This window comes from Talpa occidentalis, unplaced genomic scaffold (assembly GCF_014898055.3).
Source record: "Talpa occidentalis isolate TD23 unplaced genomic scaffold, MPIMG_talOcc4v2.1 talOcc4.2, whole genome shotgun sequence".
NCBI classification, from domain to species: Eukaryota; Metazoa; Chordata; class Mammalia; order Eulipotyphla; family Talpidae; genus Talpa; species Talpa occidentalis.
The window spans coordinates 4,278,915-4,305,930 of record NW_023602073.1 but is presented as its reverse complement, the minus strand read 5'-3'; the positions used below and the strand labels follow the sequence as shown (position 1 = coordinate 4,305,930).

Here is a 27,016-nt window from a genome sequence, read left to right as displayed (position 1 = left end):
TCAGGATACATCTGACTATGAAATTTAAAGGGAGACTTTAAATACATGCACACAGAGAGTATCTTTGTCACCTTGCTGTGTGACTAGGCAATTGTTTTTAATTCATCCTTACAGTGAGAAGGAAAAGAGAGAAGGTGGTCTCAGTTCTGATTTCCTACTCTACCAGAGCCCAAGCCTGCTGGTCTTTAAATCCTAAACCCCTTCATTCCCAGCCGAGTCCCAGGCCTAGACAACTGCTGTGCCCCAGCTCCCCCACAACCCCAAGCCCCAAGGTCAGTCCCTGTTGGTGCATAGCTTTCTTCAGTTTGGACCTTCAGATTGCCCTACTTTCTTCTGGGTACAGCTTGATCTTAGTTAGACTTTATTCATCATGTCTGGAAATCTGTAAAAACTGTTTTTCTTTTTTGTATTATACAGAAAACCGTAATGCTGACAACATCACCTAAACTGTAACTTTACAGCAACTCCCTTATTAAACAGTCCCTCATACTGAGTTGTGATGATTTTTCTGAGAAGGCTTTTCCTGATAGAACATTCTGGACTCAACTGCAGGCCATGTTATAGCAAAATGCTCACAGCATGTATATGAAGTGGCAAGGGATATGGCTGTAACTTGGGATCCTCCTTGAACACACGAGAGAGGGTCACCTCTGAGAGGCTGAAGCTCAGTTCCTTAGAGAAAGGAAAAGTGAATACAAAGGAAGTGCTTTATTGTTTTTCTGAAGCCACTAGCTATCACCATCCTGTATTTCTGCTGTGTTACTTTAAAAGGAAAAAAACCCACATCGTTGGAAAACATAATAGTTACCTCTTCTCACTGTAGTGGCAGGATTCATTAACCTTGGGCCAAAAAAAAAAAAAGCAAAGATAGCCAGTGTCCTTCCCATTTCAATTGACCTTCAAATCTTCTCTTCTTATTACTTTCCTCAAAACTGTGGTTTTGGGGCCTCCCTGGTGGCCCAAAGGGTTAAGACATAACCAATGAATATGTCCGCAGCCACTGCAGCACGAGTTCAATGCCCAGCCAAGAAGCTACCCACATGGCGCAGCAGACCTCTCCTGTCTCACCCGCTGCTCCCCTCAGCAGTGTATTTCAGTGGATCCACCTGTTCTGCTCCCCACTCTGTCTCTGGTGAATCCTCTCACCACCCCCACACCTCTGGCCTGTGCCCCAGTTTTTGTAAATAAATAAATCTTTAAAATATATATTTAAAAAAAAAGACTGTGGTTTTGTTATTTTATTTTTCTCAGAGAGCATGCCGTCGCATTTGGCGCTCAGACATTGGAGAACTTGAGCAGAGTTTGGAGGCCAGAAGAGGAGAGAGCTCTAGAACATTCTAACAGTTCTCCTCAGCTCCCCCTCCCAAAACAGGGGCTCAGGGGAGCTGGACACGGAGAACAGAACATTTAGTTCACTGTTAGACATTGACTATGCAGCATGGAAGTCACACACAGAAGATTGTTCTCAAGATGCTGGCATGGTAGGACACTATTTCTTTCTTTTTTTTATTTAAATATTTTATTTTACATAATTCTTGCATCTTTTTTCATCTTTGCACAATGCATGCATTTTCGTTTTGGTTATATTCCCCGTACAATTGTAAGGACACTATTTCTTAAGGCAAACCATGCTTTGTCTCTATTCCACACATTTTCTCTCTGCGAGTCTGAGACTGGGAAGAGGAGTAAATTACGTAAGTTAGTAAGAGGTGGGGGGCCTTTCAAGGAGGGAAAGAATTAGTGAGGGGAGCATTCAAGGTTGTTGGCGATCTCCAAGGAGGGAAAAAATGAAGTAAGCATGCCCTTTAAGGAAAAGCATCACAGGATGGGCGAGGGAACTCATTCTCGGTATTATCCTCAAACGTCCATTAAAATGCTGTGCACGTCACAAACACGCCAAAGCTGCTTGCTACAGACTCAGGATAGTTCGTGTGGAGATGGCTGCTGGTTGAGGGGTCATAATCCATGGTTACTCCCCTGTGCTCCGACCTCTTTTCCCAACCTCTGGACTTTTAGGCTGACTGCCCTGAGAGATGAGGAAGTCCTACAAAAGGGGAAGAAGAAGGTTCCTCTTTGCCCCAAGGGTGCCTTCTGAACCTCCTTGCCAGAGAAGGGTTTTTTTGACAGAAAAGAACGCACTTGAACTAATCCTTCTAATAAACCTACCAATGTTGGGTCCTGTGACGCGTCAGGCTGTATGGGAAGCACCTTCAGTGGAAAACTCTCACTAGGTGGCCACAGGGTTTGGGCCCTGACTCCCACCCACACAGATGTTCCCTCAAGCCAATAAGGACTTTTCACTCACCCTCCACCTCTCAAGCTTCCCCCGTCTCGATGCCTGCACACCCACAGGGCCTCAAGAACCACAGAGAGACTGAGAGGGAAGCCCAAAGTGTGAGCCTGTAAACTATGTTTTTTAATAAAATTTCCCCATTAGGTTTTTCCCTTTCGGCTACTTCTTCGTCACCCTGTACTTTCCAGGTCTTATTTGTTCATCACTTAATGAACAAAATAAATAGAAATAAGTTATTTCTGTACTTCTCTTGCTTTCATTTTTTTTTTCCCTTTGATAAGCTAGAGACATTGGGAGATGTTGCTCATCCTCTGTGAGGGATGAAATGAGGAAGAAGTCACACAAACTATGCAAGATGTACAAATATTAAAAAAAAAGAAAAGAAAAAAGAAAAAAAATTGGCCTCTGAGTTGGTTTGAGGACATTGGGAGGAGATTCTTCTCTCTGGCCCAGGTTCCTCAGAGGCAAATCACAACCTCCAGGTGAAGAAAACCTTCCCTGGGATGGGTTCCCTGCACTATGGCAACATCCATACTGGAGTGCTCTGTTCATACGCGGCTTCCTGTGTCTTTGGCTTGCGTAATTGCCCTTCTAGAACCTTCTTTCCCTGAACCATAACCTGACTTTCTCTGTCATTTTACTCCAATCTGTTCATACGTCACTTTTTCAGAGATTGTTTTTTTAACTACCCTGTGTAAAAGAGCTAACTCCCACCATCTACTTGACTCTGCTTTGTTTTTCTCTATAATGTTTTCCACAGTCTGACATTATTGTACATATTTGTTTGCTTTTCATGTCTTATTTTCTCCTTTAAAACTTAAGGCTGTGTCTTTATGCACCTGTTTTAGTCTCAGGTCCAGATACGACAATGGGGCACATAGTAGGTACTTAATAAATGTCTGCCTAATGGAAGAATAAATAAAAATGTACTTCATAGTGCTATGTTGGTAATTTGCATTATCAGCTTATATTTTCATCCCTCCTTGTTTCCATGCTGGGTAAGAGAGTTTAGGATAACTGCAAAATTAGGGAAAAGCCCACTCAAGAATACCCTTACTCCTGGCAACAACTCAAGTTCAGGGACTTCCCCAAACCAGTTCTGGTAATTCACCAGAACTCACAGAACTCACTGATAAATATTATACCCATATTATACCCACAGTCATGGTTTTAGACCAGGCAAGTAGACAGATTAAAATCAGCTATGGAGGAGACACATGGGGCAAAATCCAGGAGGGGTCCAGATACAAGCTTTCCCTCTCCCTGTAGTCATGCGTGGTGATACCTCCTCTTGGTCATGAAGTGTAACAACACCATGTAATGCTACCAACCAGGAAGCTCACCGGGCCTCAGTGTCCAGAGGCTTTATTGAGACTCAATCACATACTCACCTGCACCACTGGCCTTTAGTCTCATCTTTCCAGAGAAAGAATACTCCTACCTCCATATAAAGCTCCCAATGGAAATCTCATTGTTAGACAAGTGGCCGGAATTCACAAGTAAACAAAGACACTCTTATCTATCAGCCAAGATAGACCAGGACCCTCGCAATCACTTCTTGGTGTCCAATGGTATAGACCAGGTTTCTTTTTAGGTAAGGTTAACTCTTTCCTACACACATGCCTTGTAACTTCACTGTGACCTTGAGCTGTGAGTGGAAATATCTGCTACCTCTTGACCCTGGGGGTTGGTCATGTGACTTTTTGATCAATAGAATGAGACAAAAAGGTATGCCAATTCTCTCTTGCACCATAAGAACTTGTCCAGGCTAACCCATTAGTCCAAGGAAGAATATGAGAGATATGTGGAGCAAAGCTACTTCCCCTCTCTCCTCCAATTAAACCACACCTGGAACACTGATTTTGGCCCATTGAGCACACCATTTGAATTAAATAAAGTCTTTATGCTGTGAGCCTGCAAAGATTTTGTGATTAGTTTTTAAGCAGCCTACTTTCAACATGACCACACTTAACTGATAAAGATATGGGTATTTTTTCTGAGTTTGCTGGTTCAATAAGAATCTCTTGGGCTGTCATTGAAAAATAATAGCTGTGAAAATGGGCACAAATTGGCAGGGTTTAGAGGGAAGCAAATGAGGAAGGAGGAAGCTTGGAATTTCCAAAGCAGAAAGTAAAAGTGAGTGAATAAAAAGAGCAGGTTGCCTTCTGATAAATTTTGCCTATGTGGGAAGGGAGGCAGTAAGGAGTAGTGGAGACTATGGTAAACTAAACAGTCATGGCCCACCTTAAAGGAGCAATCAGTACTCAGTTATGGTCAATTGTTCATGTGAAAATGTTAACCCAGTGCTGCCAAATCTTTCAAATTTATTTAAGGTTGAAAATTTAGATATTTATATAAAATCTCTTAAATGCTACAAATGATTTATTTTTGCTCAAAACACTATGCAAGTCAAATTAAACACATCTATGTTTGTCAGTGTACAGCCTCTCAATTATGTCATGGTGTGAAACATCTGGTGGCAGCAGGGTTGTCTGAGGCTTGCAAAATAGATCCTTGATGGTTTGGGTCTGCATGAGGCTACTGGTTGCCTCACATGGGACCAGGTAATGGATTTCAGTTGAGAGAGGAAAAATCAAGCTAGGAATAGAGAGAACATAAAAAAGTAGATGCTAAAGACAAAATTCTCCATCACCATTTGGCCCAGGGACATTCCCAGCACAGCTTAATTGGAGTTAAGTGTTACTGATGATTCATTAACATATTTCTTCTTTAGGGGTATAATACCAGGAGTAACCAGAAAATGCATAAAGCATCTGGCTTAGTCATTTACATGCATAAATCTCTCTATGATGCTTAGGGACATTTCAGGAAATCCCAGCTACCCACACAGAGAAACAGAAATGATGTTTGCCAGTGCAAAGGAATAAGGCAGGAGACACTAACATAACTATGTTCGCAGAATTCTGCTCTTCAAACCGAGAGCAAGGGGTTAACTTTCTGTCTGGTGTGACTAAAAGCTACGAACATCAGCCCCTGTACTTTTTCCCAAAAAGGAATTTAACTACAGATACCGTAGGACTGTCAGTAACTACAGACACCTATGGCTGCCTTTCAGGTGGTTATTCTAGGATATTGGTTCTGGTGTCGACTCCCTTCTGCTCCACATATGCAAGAATCATTATCCCAGAGACAAGTCATTTGTAAGATGATGGTATTTGTTTAGTAGCAGATGTTGCTTGCTTTCCCTCATTTCCTTGCTGTTTGTAGCCCTGGGGAAATCGCACAAATGATGGTTCTGAAGAAGGCCAGGAGAGGTCTCCCCCACCTGAACAGACCTGCAGCAGCTGCCGAGGAAGAGCAGAGAAGACAGTGCTCCTGGCTGATGGTTATGGCAGCGAGGGAACATCAGGCGCAAAAGCACTGACGGTTTATTAAGAATTTTATTTGCAAGACTCTCAACCCACAGTGAAACAGAAAGCACATGTCACTGGAACCAGAAAGAGCATGGTGCTCACTGGACTCACATCACACCATCGAATCCTTACAATACTCACCGGTGACAGTACGCTGTCTACTTCTATACCTGAGGAAGTTGATGCCCAAAGACTTGGCCCAAACGGCCCTGTGAGATATGATAAGCATATGTCTGAAATTTCCCATATGTCTGATCCATAGTTGAAGCTTCTTCCCTGACTGGGGCTTCAGAATCTGTCTCACATTGTCTTTAGGCTGATGAGGGATCAGGGTCCCTGTGCTTCTAGAGCCTCCAAAACTTAATGTGTAAAGGTCCTCAGGTAATACAAGTAAGAGTCAAGCCAAAAGAGAAGAGCGAAATCAAATTTGTCTGTGGTCAGTTGCACAATAAAGAGGCAAGTCAGCTAATGACAGCTCTTCAAGAGCACACATACTTACACAGAGCAAAATTCTGTGATGCCTGTAAATTCAAGGCTGTCATTCTTGTCTCTCATGACTAACAGAACAGACCTTAATGGATATATAAACAGGATAATATAATCAACTGCCTACGATTCCAAAGACAGGCTTGAGTGGGGACATGAGACCAAAAGATATGCCAGGAAAAGGAGGTCGATCAACCAGGAAAAGGAGAGATGAGACATAGGGAGCAAAAGCTAAGATGTCAGCAGTGTCTGAAGTATAGTAAGCCGGTCCCAGTTAGAAAAGGACAGTGCATATGCTTGTATATGTGTGTGTCTTGGGGAGGGGTGTGACCAAAACCACCCGAATTAAGCAGAGTTTCCATATAGGATCCTCTGTCTTGTTCTGCAACCTGTGGGTGCTGAGCCTACAGCTGGTTGTTGTAAACACACATAATCCTCCAAAAACTGGGAGATGCAGGATTTGGGGAGCCTTTATTTATAAAAGGATATTTCCATAGATCTGTATTTTTTTAGCAAACGTTAGTGTTTGGGGTTCAAAGAATGATCTTTGTTTAACGAGGTGCTTCTCTTTTATTTAGGACCTCAGTAGAGGGTCTATAGCTGCTGCTTAGGTCTGGGTGAGAAAAACGACAACTGGGTTTCTGAAGCTGAGGATATGCCTGTATTTGGAGTGTGTGTGTGTTTCTACAAAATCTGAGGCATAGCTTTCAGATGGGGATTAGGAGTTGGTAATCCCCAAGCACCATCTCTCTCTGAGTCAAGGAGCCCAGAGGGTATAGCTGTCTGAAACCTCCCCTCCCCCTCATATCCCCCTATTCAACCCCAATCCGAGTCCCGTCTAATTAACCTTGGATGTCAATTCCATTGGTAGATTACAGTGTAAAAGGAAGAGCTGACAGCCCATTACCTCCCCCCACACACAAGGATCTTCTGAGACGTAGCATAGAAGAAGAGTTTCCTTGCCTGTTCTCACTCCATGTGAGCATAAGCCAATGGACCCCTAATCCCAGGGCACACTTTTTTTCCACCTCTACACAAACTTCCAAATGTCTCTGTGTTATGACTGAAAATAACATTGATCTCTTTTCATCTCTAGCACCATAGTTGGTTGAGTTAATCTTTCATTCTTAACAAAGACCAAGATCTTCTGCTCCACAGGTCTCATTTGCCCTTTACACAGGGATGCGATCGTTAAGTCCATTAACAATTCCTGCTTCCTCTGCAATCAATGGCTTCCATATTATTTTTCCCTCAGGAAGACCTGGGTTTTTCTTGTCATCTGACTTCAGTATGGACAGTCTCAGCTGCATGGTCAAAGCCACACAGGGGCCACCAATGAAGCCAGAGATAATTACAGAAGATTTGGACTTCTGAAGGTGGATCAGATCCAGTTCACCTGGTAGGAACCATAGTCCTGCAGTATTTGACTTCAGAGGCTATCTTAGGAAGCTGGGTGGAAAAGGAAGTTTGAAGTAGGAGGGCTGTTTTCCACATGGGAACTCTTGGAGAAAGAGCTAAGGTTTTGATTTTGAAGCAAAGGTGTCTGTCCTTGGGGTGCTCTGTGCCTCTCCATGCAGCCACAGTGTCTGTGGTTTTAATAGGGTTTTGCCTATTTAACCCTTTGATAGTTTAGGCCTTGAGTTCTTACAAGACAACCATACTCTTCATTTACCTCATCTATACCACAGAGGAATCCCAGGATCTTTTCCATAATAGAATTTATACCATGAGGAGATTTGTAGGGGTGGCAGCACTGGCGCATACTAGGGCTACAGCTCTTCAGGTATTTGAGGAATGATTCATGGACTAGTCATCTCCACCCTCCTGTAGCCACTGCCCCTAATTCATGAGAATGTTCTGCTCTCCTTCTCTGTCACTAATAGTGCAAATCTTCAGTGTTTAAGTATATTGTTGACATCATTTCTTTTATGCTACCTTATCCACCCCTCTGGAGATCATACTCTAGATCATTACCCAGGATTATTATTATTATTACTCCCCTTCCAAAGACCCCAAGCTTTCTTAGACCCCCTTCAGGATCTCTAAGCCCTTGACACTCCCAGCTTCTTCACATCCACCCACCTCAACCACAGACTCATTCCCCCTCCACCCAATGTGGACCCTTGGCCCATCATTCTGTTCACTTGTACCCACACTCCTTCCTCTACATGCCCCCTCTCTCCATTTGTCATACTTGGATGACTAAATCCCAACTCTTCAACCTCAATTTCTTGTTTACTCAGCTCTCAAACTCAAACTTCTGTATAAGGTTAGAAGGAGAACACATAACCATTCAAACGGTCTTACTTTCCGTTTACTTACCACAAACCTCAAGTTGGCTCAGCAATATAAAGCAATCCCCCAGTCACCCCCAAGCCACCTCTGCACGTGGCACACCCTCATCTCCTCCTCTTGCCCGCACACAACTGGTGAGTGTGGTTCAAAATCAGAGGAGAATTCTTATCAACAAATCGATGACTTCTTGAATCCATCTCCACTTTTTTTTTTTAAAGATTTGTTTTTATTTGGACAAGAGCTGGGGCACAGGCCAGAGGCATGGGAGGGTGACAGGATTCACCACAGACAGAGTGGGGAGCAGAACAGGAAGACTGACCGAAAACACTGCTGAGGGGAGCAGTGAGCGAGACAGGAGAGGTCTCCCGCACTGTGGGTAGCTCCCTGGCCGGCCAGGAATCAAACCTGCACGCTGCAGAGGCTACAGACAGCTTCACAGCGCTGCGCTCAACCCAGTGTGCCACCGGGGAGGCCCCAAATCCATCTCCACTTTTGCCCAGCCATTTACCCACCCTCTCTCTTGGTCCAGCTCTCTACTTGGTCATTCCCAGCAGCCCACAGATATTCTGTTACAACACCTCTTTTAAATATATATCTTGTATCAAGGAGGAGTAATCCTATAAAATACTAATACAGACTACAAGGGCTCTATTATCACAGCAGCACAGTACTAGTGCCTACAAAGACCAAGTGACCAGTGGAATAAGAAGTCAGAGACAGGCCCAAATGCCTATAGAAACCTAAGTTATGATGAAAAATAAAAAGGTTACCCCCAAATTACTGGGGCTAACTGGATAGTCATTTTAAAAATTAGATCTACTTCTGGCACTATACACAAGAATAATTGCCAAATGAATCAGAGATTCACATGTAAAATGAAATTGCACAAATAAGAAGAAAACGTGAATAAACATCTGAGCTGAGCAGCAAAAGGACTTTTGGTATGACTAAAACTCCAGATGCTATAAAGATGAGCTTGATAAATTTGACCACACAAAAAAATACGTTAAGCCATAGTAGAGTCAAAACACAAGTGAAAATGGACAGAAACAAATTGCACACATATACACAAAGTATGCACAGGTCCAAGCAAGTCACTTTACCTAATGTAAGGGTCAGGAAGCAAATCTACATGTATCCGAAACACACAGCAGAGAAACAAAAAGCACTTTTGCACTTACAGTTAGCCAGTGCCATGGGGAAGCCAACTTTCTCCATAGGGCTGACTAACCATGGATGGCTTAAATTCCTTCCACATTGGGCACCAAATCTGCTATTGGGCAGAAGAAATGCCATCTGCCACATAAAGACAAACTACTAGCACATATGACCTTCAATAGAAACCAACACAATGAGTGTGCAATAAAAAGAAGAGAAAGAGAAGGAAGATTAGCTTCCAAATCAAGCACCCAGTTACCCATCCCCTCGTGGCACATGCCCAGTCAAAAGGGTTGGCCCAAAGCAGGGCCACTAGGCCTGAAAGCTGCCCCAAGTCTAGGGAGCCTTCTGGGGGCCGGTGGGACCACAGGAAAGGGACAGAGGGGTCAGGTCAGCTTGGAAGCAAAAGAGCAAAATCAAAATCCAGGTCAAGATAAAGACTACCATTGGCAACCTCCCCCTGGTCTCTCACCCACGTCTCTGTCTCTGTCAAGTGTCCCCTTTCAGGTGCCCCAAGTCCCTGGTGTAAGTCCAAGGCCGAGAAGCAAGCACGACTTCTTCTTCACATGTCTCTCTGCTCCATGTGCCTCCTCAAGGTCTTCTCTTCCTCCTCTGTCCTATCTATGGAGCTCACACTCTTACATTCTGAAGGAACAGATTTAAGTGCTTTTTTTTTTCAAATTTAATTAACTTTCTCCTTTAGGTAATGAATACATTTACCGACAAGCAGAACACGTGTGGCAGACATAAACTGAACAGCCAACAGAAGCCGTAGGTCATGGTGTTCCTATTTCTCCTTGTTTAAGAAAAATGATTGTAACAGCAAAACCACAGTTGTTGTTTGGGGTCAAGTGGCACTTTGGGTTCATAAGCACTTAAAAAGTTTTAGATGATAGTTATTACTGAGAATCATCTGTATGGAGAGCAGGAATCTCATTTCAGGAAGAATTTACACATTGCGCCAATCACTTTCTTTAAGATGGTATTAATAAGAATGCCAACAGTGCCCCCCTGCTGGCACATGGGGTTAAGCCGCAACCTGTAAAGCTGTTCACAGCCTCTGCAGCACAAGTTCTTATCGCGGGGCTCTCCCCCTGGCCAGGGAGCTACCCACATGGTGCAGCAGACCTCTCCTGTCTCGCCCGCTGCTCCCCTCAGCAGTGTACTTCGTCAGTCTGCCTGTTCTGCTCCCCACTCTGTCTCTGGTGAATCCTCTCACCCCCCATCTCTGGCCTGTACCCCAACTCTTGTATGCACAAATAAAAAAATCTTAAAAAAAAAATTAAAAAAATACTCAGAGAGGCGGCGACGGGTACTGCTGGACAGCAGAGGATGGTGACAAATGCTGCAGCGAGCGAGGCCCCGGGGCTGGGCAAAGCGCAGAGCGAGGCCTGAATCTGCGCACCCCGGTGAGGGTCGGGTTGGTTGAATCATCATGGTCGCTGCTGAATAACCTGAGCAAGCTTTAAAATCCAAGTAGACCCAGTTTGCCATTTTAGTGGCCTCCTGGAATTTTCATTGACAGTATTTTTGGAGAAGACGTGGATAACTTGCCTCCAAACTCTCAGGGTACAGCGGGCCTGCTGGGCGGGCGTGGCCCCCAGGAGCGTGTTGGGGGTGTGTCCAGCCTGCGCACCCCAACCTGCCCGCGGCACCTGCGCGGCCCCTCTGACCAGTGCATGCGCGCAGCCCACGCAGGTCTCTCTGCAGCGGGCTGCTCCCCCAGTTTGGAGAGCACTTGGTGCCGGAGGGGAACCTGGTCTCTTCTGGACCCAGCGCGGAGGAGGCCGCATCTGCGCTTCGATGTGGGGGCTCCTTGCGTGGAAAGAGGAGGAGCTGAGCCAAAGGCGAGGGCGCGGTGAGAACTTGTCCCTGTGGGTGCCTGACTGCGCGGGGGGTCCCCCTTGGAGGACCCAGTGCACATGGGAAACTGGGGAGCTTTAATGGGCTTATTCTTAGGCTTGGAGGAACTTAGGGGTCCGGGTTCATTCCTGAGCGTGACCCCCGTGTCCCACCCCCGCGGCTGGAGAGGCCCCTTCTGCGCGCGCTGCCCCCTCCCCGGCGCCTGCTGCTGAACCGGAGGCACCTGGGGTGGTTTCTGGGCTCCGCTCCGCTGCCCTGAGTGTTTATCACGGTGGCTGGACCTTAGAGTTTGGGGACCACAGGTAACATAGTCTGGGGCTGGCGGCCCCGCTCTGAGCCCCGGGTGTAGCAGGCGGGAGGGCAAAGCCGCCTCCCAGACGCCGGGCCTGAGCAGCCCCCCCTGTTCTGTCCCGGGCATTTGTCCCCAAGGGGAAGCCGGGCGGGCTCCTCACCCCGCTGTCGCCCCTGGAGGCGGAGGGTGAAGATTGAACCCGGGGCACTCAGCCTTGGCCTCTCCACGGGGTGTTCTGTAGAAAGGAGGAGACTGAACCCTCCAGCATCAGCACCTGGCGAGGTCGGGGCGGCCTGGAATGGTCTTGTTATAGAGCAGCCCCGATATTAAACGGGTTCCTGGCTGTGGGTCCTCACCCGCGCGCTTAAAAGGGACTTATGAATACTCCACCACAGGCACACACAGAAGGGTTAATAAAAGGTCTATTTACAAGGGAAAAGGAAATAAGGAAAATGTACAACTCAGGGAGAAAATAGGGAAATAAAGTCTTTAACGCGTCCTACCCGATCCGCCGACCTGGAAACCCAAAGGCACTCTCAGCTGGCTGGATGCTGCGAGCTGGCGGAGAGCCAAAATGGGGGACCCCCCCCCCCAAAGCCCACGTGTCTGCCTTTTCTATCCACCTGGCTGCTGAACCCCACCCTCAGGTCCCAGCCACCTTCCCTTGGGTGGGGATGGGATGTGGAGTTCCCGGTGTCTTTGGCTTTGGCCTGGGGTGGGGGTGGAGTCCACAAAGCCTGTATGGAATTAGCTTTGGGACAGCCTTTTCCCCCTAACATTCTCTCCCCTGCAGAACAGTGACATTCTCAGAGCCCGTGACTCACTCTCCTGTGCAGAGAAACTAAATTCAAGCTCTGCTTTTTGGGAAGAAAATCTGTCAGCCTGCTTCCTGGGTTCAAGTCCTCACTTTAATTATCTAATACACCGTCTAACTTTAGTGGAGACTTGCATCCAATTAAGTTAGAAGCCAGGGAGCAAAAAGCCTCCAGCTTCCCTCTCAAGAGTGTTTTGGTTCTTCCCTGTCCTTTGTGCTGCCAGAAAGTTTTTGTAAAACAGGGTCATCCCCAAGGAAAGGGGAAGTTCAGGGTTCTGTGCCCCCAGCTACGAAAGGGTTGAGCTGGGAAGGGAGGTGAAGCTAGAAATGACTGGGAGGACTGAGCAGCAGAAGCAGCAAAGGGCAGGGAGAAGACAGCCATGTGGAGGAGAAAGCCAGGCCTGCTTTTCAGCCTTGGACTTGAACTTGGGAGACATGGATGGAGACCCTTGCAAGAGACAGAGACCTGTGGGTGTTGCAGAAATAAATTCTAGCCCTTTACCCAGGCAGGGGAAAAACAAGCGGTACTTCAGGAATGGTGAGGTCAGGAGAAGCTTTATTGCTCAGGCATGAGGTCCCAAACCTGGGCAGCCCTGTAAGGTCTGAGCACCAGTCTAGAGACAAAGGACAAAGAGTCTCTTTTACACATAACCATCTTACAGTGATAACCTCGGTCAGTGAGCACAAAGTTCTTGACAAAAGGGGGGAAAATGCAGATACCAGAGGATGGCCCCCGGGAAATTAATCATCCAGGCCACATCACCTCCTTTAGATATGCTTATTAAGGACGCAAACTTGCTATTTACAATTACTTTGCATTATTTACTGCACCAGGCCTGTGACTCTTTAGGAAACAGGAAAGATTTTATTTGCTTAGCGGTTCCCTTTCATGGGGAGGCTGACCATGGCAGCCTCTCTCTTAATCTGGATTTTGATTTTGCTCCTTTCCTTCCAGACTTGCCTGGCCCCTTCTGCCCCTTTCCTGCGGATCCTCATCAGAAGGGGCCTTAGACTTGGGGCAAGCTTCCGGGCCTCAGCGGCCCTGCTTTGGACCAACATGCTGGGTATTTACCACAGGGGGATGGGTAACTCTGGGTGCTTCATCTGGAAGCTATTTTAACTATATTCTTTCTCTTTATTGCACACAAATTGTTACACACTAATTTTATTGAAGTTTCCTTTCCACCCAAGGTCTTATGCACTAGAGCATGTTTTGTCTTGATGTGGTGGATAACAGAATCTATTTAGAATGTACAGGTTTATGGGGACCCTGGGGTGGCCCTCACCCAGCTGCTAATAATTTCAGGATAGTTAGTCCTGTTAATGTGAAAAAGGCCGTTGGAATTTTGATCAGGGTTGCACTGTCTCTATGGTTTACTTTGGGAAGTCTGCACCTTTCAGTAATATTAATTATTTCAGTCATGGGCACAGAATATCATTCCATTTATTTATATTTTCAATTTCTTTCAGCAGTATTTTATAGTTTTTCTTCTGCTTCATTAATTATTTTCCCAGGTATTTTGTGTTCTGTAACTTTATTGAATTCCTTTTGAGACTCAGGGCAAGCTAGGAATTAGGCAGCTTTAGGGACAGTGCAGGAGGGGACCTCGGAGAATTGAGGAAGGCTTCCGAGATAAGGGCAGCAAGAGGAGTGTAACTAATTCCACCTGGAAAAACAAACATGCCAGGACCAAGGACAACATTGTTAACGCTGGTCCTGGTTTCCTTCAGGTGGTAAAGGGAGGCAGAGATTGGAGAAATGGAGAGTGGTTTAATTTACGGACAACTTAGAAGGGCAGCTGTTTAACTTCAAGGCAGGGATGCCCATCCAGAGGACTGGGCCATAAAGATAAAGATGCAACAAATGGGGAAAGACAGACCTGTTAGGTAAGGAATGTGAAGATCCCCCGCTCAGTAGCAGATGAAGTGAGACAGCTGAGAACTAACCCATCACAGAGAGACGGGTGGGGCTTTAGAATAATGACGGAAAGAAGGTCTATATTCCCTGAGACACGACTCCACTTGGGCTTCCTTGCCCCTCCCTGGCCTGGTTCCCTGGCCTGGGAGTCCAGCTTTATTTCTGTTCTTTTTCTCCTCAATAAACTTTTTCTTTCTCTAAACACACCTGCCTCTTCTCGCTTGCTGGCCTGAATGTCTGCGAAGTTCCTGCTGCGGCTTCCTGAGACACCAACCCGTGGGGGTCTAGTGGCGGGGCTCAGCGCTGCCCTGCAGCCTGGGATCTGTTCCTGGCTGGGAGACTAGGCCTGACAATTCCGGTATCACTTTCTTCTAATGTTTTTTTTTCTTTGTGTGAGTGTGTGTGCTGTAGAAATTTAGAATTTAAAAACTACTTTTTCTACCACAACCTGGGTCATCTGCAACACTGAAGATATACTATCTATTAATAAAATCTTCCCACAGTGCCTCTTAATAACTTGTGTAATCTGAAAAGAAACTTAACTCCATAACACTGGATGGTTTGGATCTGATCAGAGCTTGTGCTCCATAATGCATTTCACTGCCTGCTTTGTTTTTCTGGAGAGGCATTGAAAAGTAATTTACTTTACTTCAAAAGCACAGAAAACTTTTTTTTTCACTTCTTTTTATTTTTTACATCATTGTTCATTTTTAAACAATATTTGCTTCCTGCCCCCCCCTCAGGTGGAGTCCCCGTAGAGTTTCCTTCCCCAATGCACCGTGCACCATCACCTCAGTCCCCTGGGCTCCTCCCTCCCTCTGATCCCTCTCCTGCCTCCTGCCCTGCAGGATGTCTCTGGTTTATAAGTGTCTGTTTTGTTGTGCTGTGTTTTGTATTGTTATTATTTTCTTACACTGATGTCTTATTTGATTCCCCTATATTCCTCCTGTAACAGGGTGGTCCCCAGGAAAGGTGGAGGTTCCAGGTTCCCTGCCTCACCCAAATGGAGGGTGGAGCTGAGCAGGGAGAGAAGAAGCTGCAGAGGAGACTGAGGAAGGAGGAAGCAGGATGGAGCCAGAAGGAGACCTGGAGGAGGCACATGGAGCAGAGAGACACGTGAAGAAACTGCGCTTGCCTTGTGGTCATGGACGGGTGACACAGATGTGGGTGAGAGTCCCGTGGGGAGGTGACAATGGCAGCTTTTATCTTGATTTTGATTTTGCTCTTTTCCTTCCGGGCTTGTCTGGTTGTTTCTGACCCTTTTCTGTGGGACCCCACTGGAAGACGCTTTAGACTTGTGGCAGGCTTTGGGGCCTTTACCCATGAGGGGACGGGTCACTTTGGGTGCTTGATTTAGAAACTAGATTCTTTGCCTTTCCTGTATTGTTTCCTAGTTGTATTAAAGTTCCTTCCCATTAAAGTCTCATATGTTTTGTGTTGATGCGGTGAATGGCAGAACCTATTTAGAGCAGGCAAGTTTGCAGGGTCTCGGGTACCCCTCTCCCTGCCCTGTAACACTCCTATAAGTGAAACCATCCAATGGTTTCCTTTTTCCTTCTGACTTATTTCACTGAGCATAATTCCTTATAGCTCCATTCGTGTTGCTGCGAATGGCATGGGTTCATCTTTTTTCATTGCTGAATAGTATTCCGTTGTGTATACATACCACATCTTCTTGATCCAGTCATCTATTTTAGGGCACTTGGGTTGTTTCAAGTTCTTCTGCCCATTTCTTGACTGGATTGTTTATTTTTAGTGAGTCGTGTGAGTTCTTTGTAGATCTTTGTGATCTGTCCCTTATCAATTCTATGGAGTGCCAATATTTTTTCCCAATCAGTTTTGGTTAATGTCTCTTTTGCTGTGCAGAAGCTTTTCAATTTGATGTCATCCCAGGTGTTTATCTTTTCCTTAACTTTCTTTGCTTTGGATGATGAGCCTTTAAGATGTTACTGAGATGTATGTCTTGTAGTGTTTTACCTATATTTTCTTCTATATATTTTATGGCTTCAGGTCTTATGTCCAGGTCTTTTATCTATTTTGAGTTGATTTTTGTGCATGGTGAGAGGTATTGGTCTAGTTTCATTTTTTTACACATGGCGGTCCAGTTTTGCCAGCACCATTTATTGAACAAACTGTCCATGTTCCATTGCATATTCTTTGCTCCTTTGTCAAAGATTAGTTGTCCATATAAGTGTGGCTTTATATAAAGCACAGAAAACTGTAATAACAGTACAGGTACCCTTGTCTTATACTCACATTCCAACTTTACCATGTATTTGACTTAACATGAAACATTCTGTGGTGTTTCCATCATAGTTTTCCATTTTGTATTTATCCAAAGTATTCTAGGGACCCACCACATAGCCTCCAAGGAGTTATCATCATGGTTCCCATGTTACAATCCAATCCAAAGGCCCATTTCAGTTTTGACCACCTGCCTCAATTTCGTGAAAACATCTTATTCCTTTCTGATCTTCTCTTTTTGGAAGCTGTTTCTGCTCATTTTCACAGCCTTGCTGGATTTAATGTGCATGCAGGACATACAATCTGGGTGGTCTTTTCTTTTTAACACTAATTAACCCTTCACTTAGGTTTTCGTGCTCATCCTTTTTTTTTCCCACCTCCATCATTCATTTACCTGCATGGGCGCTGAAGAGTTTGCTTCCTCAGATATGGAGCTGAGTTCTTGGGTGGTATTAAACCAAAGAAAAAATGAAATTATCATCTTTATGGTGAATTACAATACAACCATGATGAAAACAAACCAATATTTCAGCTTTGATTTCTTAATGGTTCCCCTTCCCCCATTGGTTCTATTGACATTACAAAAAAATAAGACACATTTTCAATGTTAGGGCTTTTGCCCTTGAGGCTCTCTCTGTTTGAAGCACCCATGGTAGCATTTCATTTGGGTCATTGTCAAATAACTCCCTCCTCAGAGATCACAATCTACAATAGCATCTCTGTGACCACAATCTATTTTCCAGAACTTTTCTTCCTCATACCTATTAGTACCTGACATTTTTTTTAAAGATTTATTTTTTTATTTATACAAGAACTGGGGTACAGTCAGAAGCACCGGAGAGTATTCACCAGAGCCAGGGTGGGGAACCGAACAGGCAGACTGATGAAATACACTGCTGAGGGGAGCAGCCCGGCGTGACAGGAGAGGTCTGTCGCACCATGTGGGACCCTCGCTGGGGGGATAGTATCGAACCCGCGCTGCAGAGGCTGTGGAGGCTGTGGACAGCTTCACAGCGCTGCGCTCAACTGCCTGTACCACTAGGGGAGGCCCAGCAGTACCTGACATTTTTCCCTTTGGCCTTTTCTCTCTACCCCTTCCCTCTTCACCTCAGAAACCACTCTTGTTTCTGAGTTCAGTAGTTTTTATGAGTATTTTACTTTGTATTCTCACCTACTACATAAACAGCCAACATCTCTCTTTGTCATTCTGATTGGCTTTACTATAGAGCCCCTCAAATTCCTTCCATTTTGTTGTCACTGGTGGTATTCTGTCTCTCCACGTGGCTGAATAGTGTCCCATTGCATGAACCGTCCACATCCTCCTGACCCAGGCCTCTCAGTGGGCACATAGGCTGCTGCCTTGGTTTAGGGGTAATTTGGTTATAAGCATGAGGAGGAGGTGAGCTGGGCATCTCCACTCTCCAGAGCCTTATAATTCCCCCCTGAAACTCTACCCATTAAACACCAGCTCTTTCCCCTCATCCCCTGGCTTTTTATATATTTGTTCTTCAACCCCATAAAACCAACCAAAGCTCCATTCCTGGGAAGACTGATTTGCGAGACCAGTCTCCTGGAGACAGAACATTCTAAGTTCTATTTCTGAATTTGACTACTATGGATACATACCTAAGTGAGTATCTACATTTGTCCTTTTGTATCTAGGTAATTTATTGCTCTTACTATAGTGACTAAGTTTTCTACAAGTTTTAGCAAGTATCAGAATTTCCTTCCTTGTTTAAGAGTGACTATGACATTGTCTCTGTGCCACATTGGATTTTGTATTTGTTTATCCCATGGACACCAGTGTTTTAATTTCAGTGGTTATCATGCTTTTAATTTATGAATCTCATTTGTTCAAAAGTACTCCCTGCACTGCTATGATAATCTGATGGCTTCTGTTAGCAGAATAGGTTTCTAGGTTGAGTACAGAATATATATCCAGGAGCAGCCCCGGGGGCTTTCAAACTTACATTATCTAACAGGGTTCAGCCATCTGTGTACACAAAGATGGGGCCTCCCTGGTGGCCTAGGGGTTAAGTCACACTGCTATCACCACTACGGCCTGAGTTCGATCCCCGGCCAGGGAACCAACCCCTATACAGCGCAGCAGACCTCTCCTGTCTCGCCTGCTGTTTCCCTTAGCAGTGGATTTCAGTCAATCTGCCTGCTGTCTCCCCACTCTGGATCTGGTGAATCCTCTCACCTCCTGCACCTCTGACTATACCCCAGTTCTTCTATGCAAAAATTTAAAAGAAAAAAAAAAGACAAAAGGACCCTTGGTGTAAAATCACTTTAATAGACTTAGTGTGCATTGAGAGAGAAGAGAAGAAAGTAGAATAGTTAAATCCACTCATGGGTAAATCATGCCCAGCCAAACAGAGCTCGCCCAGAGCAGGGCCACAGAGGCCCAAAAGCTTGCTACAGTCTAAGACACCCTATGATGGGGAGTCACAGAAATGGGGGTGGGCAGACGGAGCCAGGCAAGTCTCAGATGAAAGTAGCAAAATCTACAAATCAAGATAATGGCTGCCATCCTCCACCTTCCTGCCTGTCTCCCACCCACAAGTCTCTTTCAAATGTTTCTGTCTCTCCACTTGTCTTCTTTAGTCCCTCAAGGCCAAGGTACCAGTCCAAAGCCAAGAAGCAAGCACTTCTTATGCAAGTGTCTCTCTTGAACCCTCTGCCTTCCATGTCACAGAGTGTCACCTGGCCACGCAGCCGCCCTCACTAAGTGGGACCTGGGAACACGGCCCCTCCCCCAGCTCAGGTTACTGAGTGGCTACCTGACGGTTCAGCTGAATCAAGCTTCACTGTCTGAGGGCAGGGCTGTTCGGTTAGGCCTTTATGTGAGATATTAACAGATGAATGACTGAACAGGATCAAGGATCTGCCTCCTCTGGGAGACAGAGGTGACGAGATTAAGCCTCACTTGTAGAGGTGCTTCTCATTCCTGCCAGGGTAATATGGGAAGATTGAGTGGTTACTTTCAAAATTTAGATGGTCAAGGCAACGAGGTGACCTTAGACCAGGTCATGGACTCAAGCACTGGTTTCTTTGGATCCGGTAACTCAGGAGCACCTGGCCCCTCACGTCCCAGGACCTCCGCCTCCACCTCTAGGTCTGGGAGACCTTGAGGGAGGCTCCACGGGGGTGAGGGCTCGTCCCTCCCGCCCTTCCCTGCCACTGGTGAGGCCCTCCCAAGGGCTGTGCCCACGTGCCGGTGCCCACGTGTCCCTTTACATTGACATCAGCCCCTTTCCCTTGGCTCTGGACTTCTCTGCCCATTCCCTCCACTGCCCAGTGAATTTTCTAGTTATCACTAGTAAAGGTGAGCGAGAGAGTTACCGAGCGATGTACCTAAAACATCATGTTTAATTTGAAAAATCTCTCTTTAGATTCACTGTTTTGTCTTGGATTTGGAAAATGAAGGCTGTCACCTTTGGAGACATTGGCTTTTGCAAGTAGAAATGACCAGGCCGCAGGCATAGAAGTTTCCTTGACACCAGAGAGCAACAGGCATTTTACACTTGCCTCGATTCCTCCAGAAAAGAAAAAAAACTATCAAAGAGACAAAAGCTTCAGCAGCATCCCTCTTATGTAGTTGCTATCACATGTGTCTCCATGGTGTGTTTAAGAAATTCAAAGTGGGGCCTCCCCGGTGGCACAGCGGTTGAGCGCTGGGTTGCGAAGCTGCCCGCAGCCTCTGCAGCGCCGGTTCAATCCCCGGCTGCTCCCCGGCCACCGGAGGAGGGTCCCACATGGCGCGCAGACCTCTCCTGCCGCCCGCTGCTCCCCTCAGCAGTGTACTTCGGTCCTTCTGCCTGCTCTGCTCTCCGCTCTGGCTCTGGTGAATTCTCTCACCCTCCTGCGCTTCTGACTGTACCCAGTGCTTGTATGTATGTATGTATGTATGTATCAATCAATCAATAAATCTTAAAAAAAAAGAAATTCAAAGTGTATCATTTGCAAATAGAATCATTGGTTCACAAATTAAAATAACATGCTTTCCTTGATAGGAAAATTCTGCAGTCTGTCACTTCTACGGCACGTGTGGCCTCAGATCTGTGTAGAAGGAGCTAGAAGGAGGGTAAATTTCCTCTTTCTGTGCTGCTCTTGCTCCCCTTCTCCTTTCTAGGACACAACATGAGCAAAAAGCATTTGGTTCTAGTCTAAATCATGACCAGCCAGTTAGCAGATGATTTGGTCTCTGTTAGCCACGCAGGGAAAGCATTTAGAGCACTCGGGGATCCTCGAGAACATCTATGTGAATCAAGCATTTCCTTATTTATGTCATTCCCATTTGATCAATGGGGAAGGATATTTTTTTTTTCCTAGTTGAAGAGAAGTTGTAAATAAGTTGGAAATTATTCCATTGCAGATTATGGCTCAAGCCTGCAAGGTGATGTGGTGGGGACACTTGAGGATGCAACCCAAGGACACTAGAAAGTAATTAAAATGACTTTTTAAAAAATCTGAAACCTGACTGGCCTGAATATGGTTAGGTAAATTCACTTCAAATTCTTTTAACCATTTCTTTTTTTTTTTTTTTAAACAGTTAAAGGGCAGGTTTATTAGAAAAGGGACAGAAGAGTAAAAGACACTTGCATAGACACTAGCGGGTAGGAAGAGCTGCCCCAAAGGGACAGGTTTGCTGCGAGAGGCCTGCATGGTTGCAGGCGGGCGGCCTTGAGGAGCTAGGCCTCCGCTGAGGGAGGTCAGTGAAGAGAAGCCCCGGCAGGTGCAGGTCACGGCAAGGCAGACAGCTGCTGCCCTGCAGAGGGAGAGAGTTGGTGAAGGGAAGCACCTGCATAGCCACAGGTGGGCAGAAGGACTGCTGCCTCTTTTAACCATTTCTGATCCTTGCTGGATCCTGGCATGTGCTGCCTGAATTTGGTTGTTTTGGAACATCTGACCTAAACTTTTAATGGCTAACTCAGAGGTGCTTTTTTTTTTTTTTAAATATCATTATATTTGAATTTCAAATCAACTGGGTCATTTTGGATTTGCACAGTGATGTTTGATAAAGTGAAATCTTGCAGAATTGTTACAATCTTTATAAAAACATGTTCTTCCTAAGAGGAAAAGCTTTATGTACCTTTAGATGGAGCCATTTCTCCTTTTGGATGAAAATGCTCCTGAGGTTCAATACACTGACACATTTTCTAATTTAGGCTAATAGAGACCCTGATGATGGTGTGGACAAAGCTCAGGTTGAACAAGATGCTCAGGTAAATGAGACTTATTTAGCTTTTACTGTGACATAACAATGAAAAAGAATCCATGTTAATCAAGATTTGTGATTGCATTTAAAAATCACTTTATTTATGGGTCATTCCCAAATCATAAGTCCCGTGCGTATATAATTTTCTCATTTTGATCTGCCAAAAAAAATTTTATCCCCAAATTGAAATGAATTAAAGTAAATTGCATGTAAATAGTGAGTATCATCTAGCTGTGTTCCCTTTTCCCAATTATGGAACATTTTAAAATCAGGATAAAAAAACTAGGTTTTTTTTTTTTTTTAAGGACACAATAGGTCTGTTTGCAGGAGATGAAGACAGAATATTTCAGTGATAAAAGGTGTTTTCTTACATAATAGATGACAAGTTATGATAATATTATGAAATTCTCCCACCTTGCCTTGGATGGAACTCTAGTAGGATTGTTCTTTGTCAGCTGCTTTATAGTGACACCCAGATGACATGTTGCACTTACACTGCTTTTGAATTCCAGTAGAGTATTGGTGTGGTTCATAAAGTAATCAAATGTGGGAATGAAGTGAGGAAATTTTACATAAAACTGGAAAATGTGACATCGCTAATACATAGCACCCCATCTCAGCCCCGTCTCTCTGGTCACGTGTGTCATTTAAAATACACAAGTCTTGAAAGTTGGCCACCCTCCATTGAAAACTTCAGGGCCTTTTTCATCCATTTTTCCAGGGGACTGCGCTTTCTGAAACTCCACTTTTGTCTGACTTTGCTAACAGGAGAGCAACAGCATATTATTACTGGTTTTGGGTGGGCTGACTTCACGTCTTCAGCACGCTCTGCTGTCTGTGCAGAGCTGGGGAGAGAAAAGGAAAGAACCAAACGGTCCCGAGGGCCGTCTGCAGCCTCCCTCTGGCCTCACTGCCCCTTACAAAAGGCAAACCTACGTGTCACGTCCTTATTCAAGGCCTTAAAGTCCATCATTGGTTCCCGCTGTCTCTAAGTCCAAGCCTCTGAATGCAGTTTGAGACTCTTGCTGTCTGCCCCACTTTCCCAAGGCCCCCGGCCTCTCTTACCTGCTCACTCTCATTTCTCTGCGCCCCCCCCCCACTTCTATTTTAGGCTAAGGATAAGTCCTCAAGGGTAAGTCCTCAGATTAGCTGCTTTCTAGGTAGCCCTGCCTGACACCATCCTCTTCTCATGCCCCCCCACCCCATCAGCTGTACATCAGGAGTCTTCCTTTTTCCTATTTGAATCTTAGCAACAGTGTCTTAGGGTTATGGTGCTTCTGACCTGTATGGTGTGCAGGCCTGCCCCGAATAAGACTCATGTGGAAATACCACAAAAGTGTGTCAGGGAGTGTTGTAATGTCACAGTCTTTCCCGTGGCCTGTGGAGTCTCTGCTGAAATGAGTCAGGATTTGAGCTCTAGGATGAGATGAAAATGAAAGCAAGCGTTTGCCAGAACACTGGAGTTAGACTGATGTGGGACAAGTTAATTTGGACACAGGAACTTCATTGTGTCCCGTTTGCTTTTTCTTTTTGTGAAGAAAATTCACTACCCCCAGGAAGTTTCTTTCAGTTATATAAAATTATGTTTGATGAAATGTCATGGCTCCATTCTTAATTTTGTCTTCTCCCCATAGGTATATCCGACTTACAGAGCTCTTTTATTTGGAAAGTTTGAAAGGGCCCAGACTTTGAACTCCTGTCTTATTTCACTGTTGTTTGTGTTTTTTTAAACTCAAGCTACCCAAAGCCGTGTATTAAACAGAATAATTTTCTAAATTTAAAAATGAACAAAAATGGTAAAATGTGTTACTTGGATTTGAAAACTAGCAGGAGCATGGTTCAGGCTAGAAGCCCAAACCCCGTCACTAAAATCAACGAGGTGACCTTGGCATTAACACTCCAAATGCTGCTGCTCTGCTCGTGCCTGCTTGACCAGCAGGAGTCCATATTTCCACCCTGAAATGTTTTTCTATAACCGCATTGGAATTCTGAAGACTTAAAAAAAAAAAATTACCAGTTACAGCTCTCCTGCTATGGAGCAGGGAGGCAATTTCAGCAATGATGTTTTTTCATTAGCTTCAGTTTACTGGTTCTGATAATAAAAGGGAGTGTGCACATTATAGAAATTTTGAAAAGTAATATAATGAACAATATTGTCAACTATGATTTTTCCATCAAAACATACATACTGGTATGAGTTAGCTTACTCTCTTCCTGATATTTTCCAATATTGTTCATTGTGTGTAAGCACAGGTAGTAAAGATGTAGAGTTTGAGAATTACAAAATGAACTCCCTCCAGCTGACCAGGTCAAGAAATATAAAATCACAACACATCATAATCTTCTTCTTTCATTATCTTCTTCCTCCTTCATCTAAATTATATCACCTAAGAATGTATCATGAAATGTATAATGAAAATGATTTTAATTTTGTCTAGTATTTAACATTAAAGTAAATCACATTATGTTTATTTTCTTAGCTTGGCACTTTCAACAGTATGTAGGCAAGATTAACCCACATTGGATGCAGCTAGAGCCTAATTTCACTGCTTATAATATTCCACCTGATGCAAAGTAATAATTTTTCTGTTCTGGTCTTCACACACATAAGGATTATTTCATTTTTTCTTCTATGATGGAATTATAAATGTCTCCGGGGTTTTATATTCCACTTTCATCATTTAACATTGTAAGTATTCTCCTGCAACATTAAAAAACTTAATAAGTATTGTAGCTAATTGCTACATTTCATTTATGCATATGCTGTAATTAACCATTCCTTGGAGCTTTCGTTTAGATTTCTTCCAATCATTCATTACTGTAAAGAAAGTGCTGGTGAACATTTTACATGTATTTTTATCTGTTTTTCAAAGCATTTCCTAGGTCATTTCCGAAATACAGAATGCCTATTTCTATTTAAAATAAAAACGTTAAATTCAAAATTCTCTGCAGAACGGGGGTGTGATGGTGTCTCCTCAGGAGGGGACAGGCGCACACTTCCCAGCCCTTCCTCACCGACTCTCCTTCCCCCCAGCTGCTTCTGAAAGGCTCTGACACCTGCCACTGCTGCCTCCCGCCCCTGCGAGCCTGCCCCTGGCCCGCCTCGAAAGGGCGTTTTTTGCCCGTTCCGGCGCGTTGCTGCTCCTCGCCGCCAGGCGGCGCCCTCTGCCGTTTCTCCGCGCTGTCACCTTCATGGCGCTTTCCATTCCCTCTCGGGCCTCAGTCACTCTCCGCGTTTCCCGAGCAGCCCCGCCCTCATTATTCTGCACTCGGCCCCTCTCCCTCCCGGTGCCTCGCGCGCCCCGCCCGTCACCGCACCCAGGGGCTTCATTATTCTGTGTTCTTCCTGCAGTACCCCTCCGGCCCACAAGACGGCGCGCTCCGTTTCTACCTCTGCTGTTTTTCCGCAGGAGCCTCTCCTTCCTCCTGCCGCTTGAGTTTCTTTCCCATGTTGCCACCCCGCTCCACAAGACGGCGCTCTCCGTTTATACGCGCCTCCTTTTGCCCCTGGAGCCTCTCCTTCCTCCCGCCACTTCCGTGTTAGCTGTCCCACAAGGCCCCGTGACATGAATGTGGTGGGAGGAGGAGAGGCTCCTTGACCCAAGCAAGGGCGGGTGGATCGGAGTGCGCCGTCTTGTGGACTGTGATGGTAACATGGGAAAATCGCAGCCTGACAACGGAAGTGGCGAGAGGAAGGAGAGGCTCTTGCGGCAAAACAAGGCCGGCAGAAGCGGAGTGCGCCGTCTTGTGGGCTGGAGGGGTAGTGCAGGAAGAACGCGGGATAACAGTGACTGTGCCGTTGGGCGTGGTAAAGGGCGGGGCGCCAGGCGCAGAATGTGGTGCGGAAGGGAAAGGGGCGGAGCACGTCATAGTGACGGGCGGGGCCGCTGGTGAGGGAAACGCGGGAAGTGACGGGCGCGAAGGGGACGGGCAGCGCCTCCAGGGCGGAAGTGCCGGGCAACGACAGAGGGCGCCGCCTCGTGGCGAACAGGAGCAACGCGCCAGAGCGCCGGGACGGGGAAGGGCCCGGGATGGGGAGCCCGCGCTGACTTGGGGAGGGGAGGGGGGGAAGGGAGGGGGCGGGAGCAGAAGGGAGGGGGTGGGGGAGGGCAGGGTAGGAGGGGAGGGGAAGGAAGGGGGAGGGGAAGGAAGGGGGAGGGGAAGGAAGGGGGTTGGGGAAGGAAGGGGGGAGGGGAAGGAAGTGGGGGAGGGGAAGGAAGGGAGAGGGGAGGGCCGGGGGTTGGGCAGGGAAGCCGCGGGGCGCCCGCGTGGAGAAGCCGTTACGGGGCCGCGGGGCATGAGGACGTCAGGCCCCCGCAGACGGGAGGGGCGCGGGGGGGGGGGGGCGGAGACTTTGGCGCCGAAGCCTGCAGACGGGCGGGGACACGCGGGCGAGGACGAGGGACAACGCGTCCCGTCTCCGTTCCTGGGAAGACGCGCCACCCGCCCTTCAGAATTAAAAAGATTTTTATTGTTCTTCAGTAGAAACAGCGGGGCGAGGGCGCCCCGAGTGTCGTTTCTCCATCATCTCCCCTTCCCGGGTCGGGCGTCTCCTCCCCCAACCGCCACGGGGCGGGCCGGGTGCGCGTGGGCCGAGCGCGCGCGGCTGGGCCTGGGCGGAGCCACCGGCGCGCGTGGGGGCCGCGGGGGCGCCCGCGGCGGGGGAGGAGGCCGCGGGGAGGCCGGAGGGGCCCGGGAAGAGGTTCCTCGTGGGCCGGAGGCCCCCCCCGCCCGCCCCGGGACCCGGCGCCTGACCCCCCACCTCCCCCCGCACCCCGAGGAGGCAACCCCGGCCCGGCCTCTCCGTCCCGCCAGGGCGCGCGGCGTCCCCTCCGGCTGGAGAGCCAGACCCGGGGGCCGTCCCAGGCCTGGCGGCGGCAGGGGGGGGCAGGGGGGCGCCGGAGCCAGGACGGGGGTGACGGGCGGGCGCAGCGGCGCGCAGAGGGCCCTGTGCGGGCAGAGGCAGAAAACGCGGTGAGGGGGAGCCCAGAGGGCCGGGGGACAGGCCCAGAAGGGGCTGGGAGCCCAGAGGGAAGGGGGGTGCCCGGCTCCCCTCGG

The 27,016-nt window shown here is 46.7% G+C and overlaps 1 long non-coding RNA gene across 2 annotated transcripts in view; it reads left to right on the top strand.

Annotated features, from left to right (window-relative positions):
• LOC119251652 (uncharacterized) overlaps positions 1–13,642 on the top strand; it is an 81,470-nt gene extending 67,828 nt beyond the window's left edge. The window contains exons 5-6 of one of the 2 annotated variants that reach the window (XR_008552985.1): positions 7,409–7,552; positions 13,531–13,642. This is a non-coding gene — a long non-coding RNA (uncharacterized LOC119251652). Of the gene's footprint in view, positions 1–7,408; positions 7,690–13,530 lie in introns of those variants that run through there. The other variant, XR_008552984.1, reaches the window with a different exon arrangement.
• The last annotated feature ends 13,374 nt before the right edge of the window (positions 13,643–27,016 follow it).